Here is a 10,690-nt window from a genome sequence, read left to right on the forward strand (position 1 = left end):
ATGCTATTTGTAGTAGCAGTCTTTACTTGCTGATTGAAGAGAGTAAATTATGCAAGAAAAACCTAACTTTGATAAAAATGAACTATTTAGTAAATCAGGATTAATTTAGAGATTATAAGACCAGTTTACATCACATAGAATCAAGTCATTTTTGCATCACAGTGACGGTCATATGTTTCATAGTCAGAAAGTTCAGTGAAACATACTTTAAAATATTGCAGTAATTATAAGTCATACATGACCAGGACTGAAAATGGAAAGTAAACTACCCTTGTGATTTATCAAATAAAAAGAAAATAACAAAGACTTCTACTACTAGAGGCCACGATAGTTTTGTGAGACTACCCAGAGATATTTTTAAAATTATTATCAATATTATATGTTATATGAGTAAATTATATCAGTCCAGAATCCATTGTTTGTTTGAGCCAGTCTGCTCTTGATGCTGAGAACTTGTCCTTGCCCATTAAATAGTTAACATAGGAATGATAATTTTATATACTATGACATTGTTCCACTGGTTACTGTTGATTGGTACAAGAATTGGTAGGTGACCCAAGATGACTAAGAAAATTTTCTTCAAGGGATTTTGAAACTGAAGGTGAAAGACAGAATAAGCTGGAAAGACAGAAAACCTTAGCCTTGCCAGTGGTCGTATTTGGTATAATATGAACTAGAAAGCCTGTGGAGGGGGGGAAATATATATATATACACACATACGTACATATATATATAAACACATGGAGCGAATGAGTCAAGAAATAGAGAGTCTGGGTCGTTTTGGAGTGCCTATTTCCACTCAGTTATCCCTGGAGTCCAACTTTATGTCTGTTCTTGTAAAACAACCCTTTTTTGTAACATTTGCATTATTACTTAAACTAGTTGAAGTTGGGTATAGCAGTAACGGCTATTTAACCCTCAATAACTATTCTTCCCTCCTTCCTTAGTACAAGTATATAGAATTGTCGCTAGATAAATTTTCCAGCCTTCCTTAAAGCTGAGTGTAATAATGGGATCAATTTTCACCAACAGGCTGTCAGCCTATATAAATTATACAACTTCAAAAACTGTATTTTAAGAGATGGTTTCCTATTATTTCTTCTTTCTCCTTTTTACCGGATATATTGTGAATATATGTAGAGGGTTTCAAGCAGTCATGTAGACACAGAAGGTGGAAGTCAGGCATTAAGTTGTTGGTACAAAATGTTAGGAGGATGGTCCTCTGATAATTTTGGCGCGACTATACCAACCCTGAACTATGTGGCTATAAAAGATAAGTAAACTCTTATCTTATTAGACAACTGTTATTTTAAATTTTCCCTATCTCACAGGCAATCTTAATCTAACCAATAATATGTTAGATTTCTATCACTTGCAAACAAAAGATTCCTAACTAATATAGCATCTTATTCATTTATAATCATACTATTTCCACTTGTCATATAAATAGATGTAATAGAAATGACTAATATCTTTGTAATTTGTTTGTTACGATTTGACATTTCACTTAAGCCAAAGTTCATAACTTCATTCTACATTGACCCATCCTAAAATTGATGACTTCTGACAGTAGTGATGCATTGTGCTCCATCAACTACAAACTGAATTAAATGCGTTCAAATGTAGCATCTTTATTCTTTGCACAAGTGATTCCCACTAATATCAGTGGAAGCTTTCCATGTTAACTCTGGAAGATTATGTCCCAATAGAATGGAATAAAGCCCTTGAACAATTATTGCACATGATACAAGATGACTCTGTTTTAACTAAAAATTTGCATATTATATAAAGTGAGAAGTTAAAATAAGAAATAAAAGACAATATAATATTTACCTGAAGAAAGCAAGATGGAAACAAAACATATTTTTTTTCTTTTTCACTTGCTTAAATTACTTTAATAACTTGTTATTTAAGAAGAAAGTATTTTCTCGAGGCCTATATACTAAGCCCCCGATCCTAGCAGTTTGCTCTCAGAGTGTTATTGTATCTAATTAGATATTGTGTCGGTTCTTATTTTTCCTTAAAAATTATTTGTACCATTCTCTCTGTCTATATAAACATATAATTGGAAAGAACTTGTTAGGTCTTTTGTCCAAGAATGATAAGTCCAATCAATCAGAATATTTTTATAAATCAGGAACCTGTAGACAAAAAACCATGTTATTTGTCTAACATAGTTTTGAGTAAGGATATTTCCTCCCCTGGAATTTCTATTAGAGACTTCAGGTAAAAGAAAACCAAGGGCATCAAATATCAGCATTCTGAAAAGCTACCATAACTGTGGCCAGACATCCTCATCCAAGTATGACAGAAGAACTGGTTCCATCACAATCATAATACATAACCAATCTCCTCCTGCTCACAACCCTTGTGTACAATACTGAAAGAAGAATGATGTGGAAATGGAAAAGAAAGAAATAGAGAAGAAAGGGTCAAAAGAGTTGTGATTTTTCAGCCATCTGGTGAATATAATATTCTTTAAGAATGAAAATATTTTTCTAGATACAAAAATGGAACTTCCATATGACCCCACAATCCTCCTACTGGGAATATACCCAGAGGAGTTGAAATTACTAAGAAGAAGATATCTGCACACACATGTTTATTGCAGCATTATTAACAATAGCAAAAACATGGAACCAACTGCCCATCAACAGAGGACTGGATTAAAAAAATGTGTTACATATACATGCATATTATGCAGTCATAATGAAGGTTAAAATTATGAATTTCACTGCGAATTTGGATGAACTTAGAGTCTGTAATACTGAGTGATCTATCTCAGAAACAATGAGTATCACATGTTCTCACTCATTAGCAGACCCCTTGAGCAATTATCATAATACTACAAGAAAGGGATTGGCAATGGTAGGAAACTGCTGGGGGTGGGGGGATGAGCTTAAGGGTAGTAGGAAACTGCTGAGGGGGGCACACCTCATCAACAAGGGTACCTGCATAAGGAACATTTGTATACCTAACTCTGATTTGTACCCCACATCTGTAAAATAAAAAAATTTTTTAAAGTATTTCTAAATGGGAAATGTAGAAGTATCTTTTACTGGAGGACAAATGAGGAGAGTTTTACAAAACTCATACCTAGAGATTACATGTTGGCTTAAGTAGAATATTTGTTCTGCCATTGGGTCTAGCTGGGGTCAGTATTTGTTGGGGAGGAGAAAAATTTGGTAAAACTAAAGAGAGGATAGAGGAGGAGGAGGAGGAGAAGGAGGAGTAGAGAGAAGAGAGTGAGAGAGAGGAGGAAGAGATGGGGAGAGAAAGAGAGAGAGAATAAGGAGAATTAAGGAGAAAAAAAAAAAGCTGTTACACTGATGTACTTCACAATTTGGCCTGGAAAGGATGCTTGAGTTTTGCATCAGTTAAGGGGACACATCAGAGGATAGCTTTGAACCATATCACTGGCATGTCTCCTAAGAGAGTACCTGCCCAATAATGGAATCCTATAAAAAGTGAGATGCAAAGGAACATCTTGGTTGAAGGAGACAATTAGTAGTAGAGCATATTTAGAAAGCTCCATCTTTCAAATCAGTGAACTGTATAGGGAGGTGGCTAAACAAGACACTTCAAATAACTCATCCATGAAAGGGCCAGAACAGACGAGCATGGATACTGTGGTAGTAATTTCAAAGATATACCTTTCCTATCTCTTCTCTAATCTCAGTGAACCATTTTTCTTTCTTTTCATGCCCTGTGTCAGTCCTTTCCTCATTGAATCTGGGCTATTCCTCTTTAACCAACAGAATATGCCAGAAGTAAAACTAAAAAACTTCTGAATATAGGTCATAAGAACACACAAGACTTCTGCCTTAGTCTCTTGGAGCTGTTCTGTGGATGTCATTCTCCATGTAAGAAGATTGACTATTCTGGTCTGCCAAACTGTAAGGAAGATTAAGCTAGGCATATTGGAGAGTATATGCAACTACATGTATATTTCTTGCCAGCTCACAGATGCTATATATTTATCATAGTAGAGGTGTCAGACAAGTGAATAAAGAAGCCATCTTGAATATCTCAGCTCCAGTAGATGACACATGGAGAAGAAACCATATTTCCAGCAAAGACCAGAGCCAAGACCCCAGATATATATCACTGGTTGAGTTATCATAGCATTCTCTTCATTTGAACCAGTCTAGCCAAGGTCAGAATACCATGGATTAGATATAAGCCATCTGTTTGCATTCTGCTCATATTCATAGTCAAAATAATTATAAGCCTAAAACTCTATTGTTTTAAGACATTAAATTTGAGCAGTATTTTTACTCACCCTTATATAAGAAAAACAATGACATGATAGCAATAGCTTGTGAAAGAGTGACAATGAACAGAGATTGATTAAAACAATTCCTTGTCATTATTTTTTCTTTTATTTTTAATTCTTCAACACAGGAAAAATCAGGAAAATGATATCCCAAATCCTATGCTATTATAAATACTGTGTAATAATTTTTGATACTTTTAAATTAGATTCTATTTAATTAAAATGAAAATAACATATAGATAAAACTAAATAGTCAAAGCAAAACAATCATTAGAATCTTGAAAATAAGTAGTAAATAACATTCATATGTTGCCACTACTGTTGCTAGATTTTCAAAACTGTTTTGTAGAACATGATGTGTTTTATATGTATTGTCAACAAAACATCAAGAGACACTAAAGTGTATCAACAATGTATCAGTAATAATAATGAAACATATAAGACAAAGGTGAAATTAATGACTCAGTGCCAATATGTCAGTATTGAAATTACACATTGAGGAAGCAGAATGCACAAGATGAATAATTTATTCAATAATATCAATAATAGTTTTCTAATATTTAACTTTTTCACTTCACAATAACCTCCTCTAAATTATTAGAATTTTCATTCAACTTCTTGTAAAACTTCTAAATATCATTTCATGCTAAAGTACTATAGAGATTTATACATATATGATGAGATTAACCCCAGACTAGAGTCATGCAAGATAATTATTGTGAGATAGTATTTCATCCATGGTAGGCTGTCTACCAACTTTGACCACTGCCCACAGTGCCCGCCAGTCATTGTGATAACTGATTTAAAAGTACCCATTTCTAAAATGCTTACTAGAAAGTATCAGTTTTCTCATGGAGACTGATTGAACTAGAGTCTGTTTGTGAAACGGAATATTATTCTCAGAGGCATACCACACCCTCTCCCAGAAACATGCTTCTGTATCAAGGTTCTAGAATTGGAAAAAGAGAGGAGAGCACAGTAAACTACATTACTCCCTGTGCAGATCCCTTGAATCAATGTTCAACTCTTTCCATAGGTAAGGAGAGGAAATGAGATTTAAATCAACTTTGAGTTTAGCATTTTAAGTTATATAGACTATTATATCAGAACAAGCAAAGGTATGTAAGCTATCAAAGGTGCCATCAAGCAATGAAAAATGAGAATTCCACAAACAATTAAACACAAGGATTGGCCAGGTACAGTGGCTCACACCTGTAATCCCAGTAATTTGGAAGGTGGATGCAAGAGGATTACCTGAGTCCAGGGGTTCAAGACCAGTTAGGGCAGCTCAGAAAGACTTTATCTCTTACGGTATAAACAACAAAAAAAATTAGTCTGGCATGGTGCCCCATGCCTGTAGTTCCAGTTCCTTGGAAGTCTGAGGTGGAAGGATCTCCTGAATATGTCAAGACTGCAATAGCCATGATCATGCCACTGTACTCCAGCCTGAGTGACAGAGTGAAACTTAAACTCAAATAAATGACTAAGTAAATAAATACAGTGTTTGGAGCAATTGTTTCTTCCTTATTTCTCACTATTTTGAAACTGCTCAAAATTAGTCATGTAAGCATGGAGGTTAATCATTAAATTATGCTTTGATCAGAGATTAAATGGGCACAGCACTAGATCCATTAAACTATTTTAGGTCCTTCATCTTGTCCTGCAAGAAGTCTTCATATTTTAATCATGTGCAGAGAGGACTACTGCATTTATTGATCATGTTGGTGCTATGGGTTTTTTACATACATTATCCTTCAGCAATAACCTCATGAGTAATTTTCATTATCCTTACATTACAGAGGGAAAAAATTGAGACTCAGAGAGCACTAGTAACATGGTTGAGGTTACATTACTAATACATGACTGATTAAGTTTGGCATTCAGGTTATTGTCTCTTTGTCTAAAATGTCTTGTCAAGTTGTCTGCCATGTTCAATTAAAACATTTAAAGATACTCGTGTTTTCAGAAAAGTTATACACAGGACTAAAAAAGATATGAGAAATTATTTTCTTTTCTAGCACTTCTTCATAAAATATAAAAACATCTTATTTTTAAAAATGATGCTAGCCGGACTCGGTGGCTCAGCCTGTAACCCCAGCATCTTGGGAGGCTGAGGTGCGTGGATTGTGTGAGCCTGCAGGTTCAAGACCAGCCCAGGCAACTTGGCAAGACCTCATCTCTACAATAAATAAAAACTTAGTTAGCCAGGCATGGTAGTGCACTCCTGTAGTTCTAGCTACTTGGAAGGCTGAGACAGAAGGAACACCTGAGCCCAGCAGGACTATGCTGTGGTGGTCATGAGTGTGCCACTGCACTCCAGCCTGGGCAACAGAGTGAGACTCCAAATTAAAAAAAAAATGATGCTTTACCAATAGGAAAAAAATCACCGTATTTCCATTAAGGTGATGTGATAATTCAGACACATAGCAACTCAAGTGCTCCACTGGTTCCAAATTAAATGGACTCTAATAAGATTATAATCTTAGCAGAGGTAAAAGGAACAAATAGAGAAAAATAGAAGCAATCTTTCATATGCAAAAAGAATTATACAACATAAATTATTGGGTCAGTTATATATAGTATATTGTTACATATTATTAATATCATTATATATAACAGTATATTATTCATATTTACATTTAAATGATAAAGTGTGGCTATGGGTATAAATATTAAAATGAGGTTTGAATTTACTATCTAATATGATATCAAATAGATTTACACTGAAATGGAAAATGTTCCCTAAAAATTGACCAATATCTTAACATAGAAATCTACTAAGGGATTTGCATTTGCAGAACTAGAGCTCATAATACATATGTTTTTTTGTTTATTGAATAATAACAATGTTATCTCATTGATATTTATGAAGCATTTACTTTAAAAAGAATAAATTCCTACTACACAAATCAAACATTATTTTGGTTTCAACTAACCTGCATTAAGGGTAATATTGCTGTAATCTTTTTATGCTACACTTTTCAAAAATGTACTCCTGACTAGGTTCTGTAGAACATAGTTTTCAGAATAAAATTTTTGAAGGCATAAAGACATCGATATGTTAAATACTATAAATACTGACTATTCAAGTAATTATTATTTCAAAGTTAAACAAACAATGGCACTCAGGCCACAGCCTAGTGAACCTCAAGTTGTCCCAAGAATGTTTTTCCCTGATGAACACCTCCCAAGTGTTGATTTGACTCATTTTCTTTACCTGGTTGTCTTTTTCTGCCTCCCAATTCTTTTCCATTCTGACCCTTATTTACTTTACCAAAAACAACTTGTCTTTTTTTTTCCTGCTTTAGAATTAAAGCACATTTTGAAAGTTGGTAATGTTATCAATTTTTTTTAATCAATATTTTTTATTATGATGTTGTGGGGTACAGTTAAGGGTTAGGTATACAAATACATTTCATTCAGGCACCCTGTTGATAAGAGGTGTCTCCCCGTCCCCAGACAGATATTTGCTACCGTTAATCCCATCTCCCCCCTCCATAGTTTCCCACTACTGTCAGTCATTTTCTTATAGTATTACATTGGATGTTCAAGGTCCATTATATGAGTGAGAATATGTGATACTCGGATCTTTGTTTTTGTGAGAGGTCACTCAGTATTATAGACTCCAGTTCCATCCAGGTTGCTGTGAAATTCATAATTTTGTTCTTGTTTATGACTGCGTAGTATTCCATCATGTATACGTACCACATTTTTTAATCCAGTCCTCTTTTGATGGGCAGCATGGTTGTTTCCAGGTTCTTGCTATGGTGAACAATGCTGCGATAAAAATATGTGTGCAGGTATCTTTTTTATAGAGTGATTTGAGTTCTTCAGGATATATTTCCCCAGTAGGGGGATTGCGGTGTCATATGGGAGGTTGATATTTAGAGCTTTTAGGAATCGTCACACTGCTTTCCACAGAGGTTGCACTAGTTTACACTCCTACCAACACTGTAGAAGTGTTCCCTTTTTGCCACACCCTCTCCCACAGCTGCTATTTTTTGAGTTGTTGATAATTGCCATTCTGACTGGAGTTAGGTGGTATCTCAGTGTGGTTTTGATTTGCATCTCCCTGATGATTAGTGAGGTTGAACATTTCTTCATGAGTTTGTTGGCTGCTCGGATGTCTTCCTTTGTGAAGTGTCTGTTTATATATTTTGCCCATTTTATAATGGGGTTGTTTGTTTTTTTTTTCTTTTCAGCACATGTGAGTTCTTTGTAGATACAAGATGTTAATCCTTTGTAAGACTTGGTGTTGGCAAATACTCTTTCCCAGTCTGTAGGCTGTGTCCCTGCTCTCTTGATGGTTTCTTTGGCTTTGCAGAAGCTTGTCAGTTTAATAAGGTCCCACTTATCTATCTTCTCTCTTATGACATGTGGGTTTCGAGCTTTGTTCAGGAATTGGATGCCAGTTCTGATTTCCATGAGGGTATGTCCTTCATTATCTAAGGTTCTTATGATTTGAGGTTTTACACTTAGGTCTCTGATTCATTTGGAGTTAACCTTTGTGCATGGGGATAGATAGGGGTCCTGTTTCAATCTTCTGCATGTGGTCAGTCAGTTTTCCCAGCACCATTTACTGAATAGGTTCTCCTCTCCCCAGTGGTAGGTGGTGGAGGCTTTGTCGAAGATGAGTTGGTTGAGAAATTGAGGTTTTGTTTCTGGAATCTCAACTCTATTCCATTGATCTATATGCCTGTTCCTGTGCCAATACCAAGCTGTTTTGATGATTGTAGCTTTATAGTAAAGTTTGAAGTCTGGTAATGTGATACCACCTGGTTTGTCCTCTTTTCCTATTTGGATACCCCTGATTGCCTTCTCTTCTCTGATTGCTTGAGCCAGGACATCCAATACTATATTGAACAGGAGGGATGAGAGTGGGCATCCTTGTCTTGTTCCAGTTTTCAGGAGAAATGTTTCCAATTTTTGTCCATTTAGGAGTATGCTGGCTGTGGGTTTCTCATAGATGGCTTTTACTATTTTGAGGTATGTTCCCGTATGCCTAGATTTTCGAAGGTTTTTATCAAGAAGGGGTGCTGGATTTTATCAAAAACTTTTTCTGCATCTAATGATATAATCGTGGTTTTTGTTTTGACATCTGTTGATGTATTTAATTACATTTATGGTTTTATGAATGTTGAACCAGACTTGCATCCCAGGAATGAAGCCTACTTGGTCATGATGGATGATTTTTGTGATGTATTGTTGAATCCGGTTTGCTAGGCTCTTGTTGAGAATTTTAGCATCTATGCCTATAGTTCTCTTTCTTTGTTGGATCTTTACCTGGCTTGGGTATCAATGTCATGTTGCCTTCGTAAAATGATTTCGGAAGAGTTCCATCTTTTTCAATCGCGAGGAATACCTTCAGTAGGATTGGTATCAGCTCCTCCTTAAATGTCTTGTAGAATTCTGCTGGAAAGCCATCTGGACCAGGGCTTTTTTTGTAGGTAGTTTCCTTATTACATAGTCAATTTCCTTGATTGTTATTGGTCTATTTAGGGTCTCAATTTCTTCTTGTTCCAACCTCGGTAGATTGTGTGATGTCAGAAAGTCCTCCATTTCCTTAAGGTTTTCAAGTTTGTTTTCATACAAGTGTACGTAGTAGTCTCTAATGATCTTTTGTATTTCTTCAGGGTCAGATGTGTTTCTGATTGTGATTATTTGGGTTTTTGCTCATTTTTTCTTGGTCAGTCTAGCTAGGGGACCATCGATCTTGTTTATACTTTCGAAGAACCAGCTTTTTGTTTCATTGATTTTTTTATAGTAACTTTTTGTCTTCTATGTCCTGGATTTGGGTTTTATTTTGGTGATCTGGATTCTTCTGCTGAAATTAGGGTTTTTGTGGTCTTGCTTTTCCAGCTTCCTTAGGTGGCTTGTTAGGCTGTTAATTTGTGTTCCTTCCATTTTCTTCATGTGTGCTAGTAGGGATATAAATTCCCCTCTTACTACAGCTTCTAAGGCATCCCAGAGATTTTGGTAAGATGTTTCTTCATTCTCATTTGTTTCCAGGTATCTTTTTGTTGTTGTTGTTGTTTTGTTTTTTTGAGTTGGAGTCTCACTCTGTCACCCAGACTGGAGTGCAGTGGCTGCTCCCGGCCACCGCAGCCTCAACCTGCTGGGCTTAGGCAATCCTTCCGCCTCAGCCTTCTGAGTAGCTGGAATTACAGGCATGCACTACCACACCTGGCTGATTTTTTGATATATTGTAGGGATGAGGTCTCGCTGCCCAGGCGGGTCTCGAACCTACGGGCTCAGGCAATCCACTCACCTCAGCTTCCCAAAGGTGCAGGATTATAGGCTCAGTCACCGAGCCCAGTTCCAGGTATCTTTTGATCTCTGTTTTGATTTCATCATTGACCCAGGAGTTGTTTAGCATCATGCTGTTTAGTGTCCATGTCTTTGTGGGTTTTGGGG

The sequence above is a fragment of the Carlito syrichta genome, unplaced genomic scaffold (genome assembly GCF_000164805.1).
Source record: "Carlito syrichta isolate Samal-C Ts95f unplaced genomic scaffold, Tarsius_syrichta-2.0.1 Scaffold312049, whole genome shotgun sequence".
NCBI classification, from domain to species: Eukaryota; Metazoa; Chordata; class Mammalia; order Primates; family Tarsiidae; genus Carlito; species Carlito syrichta.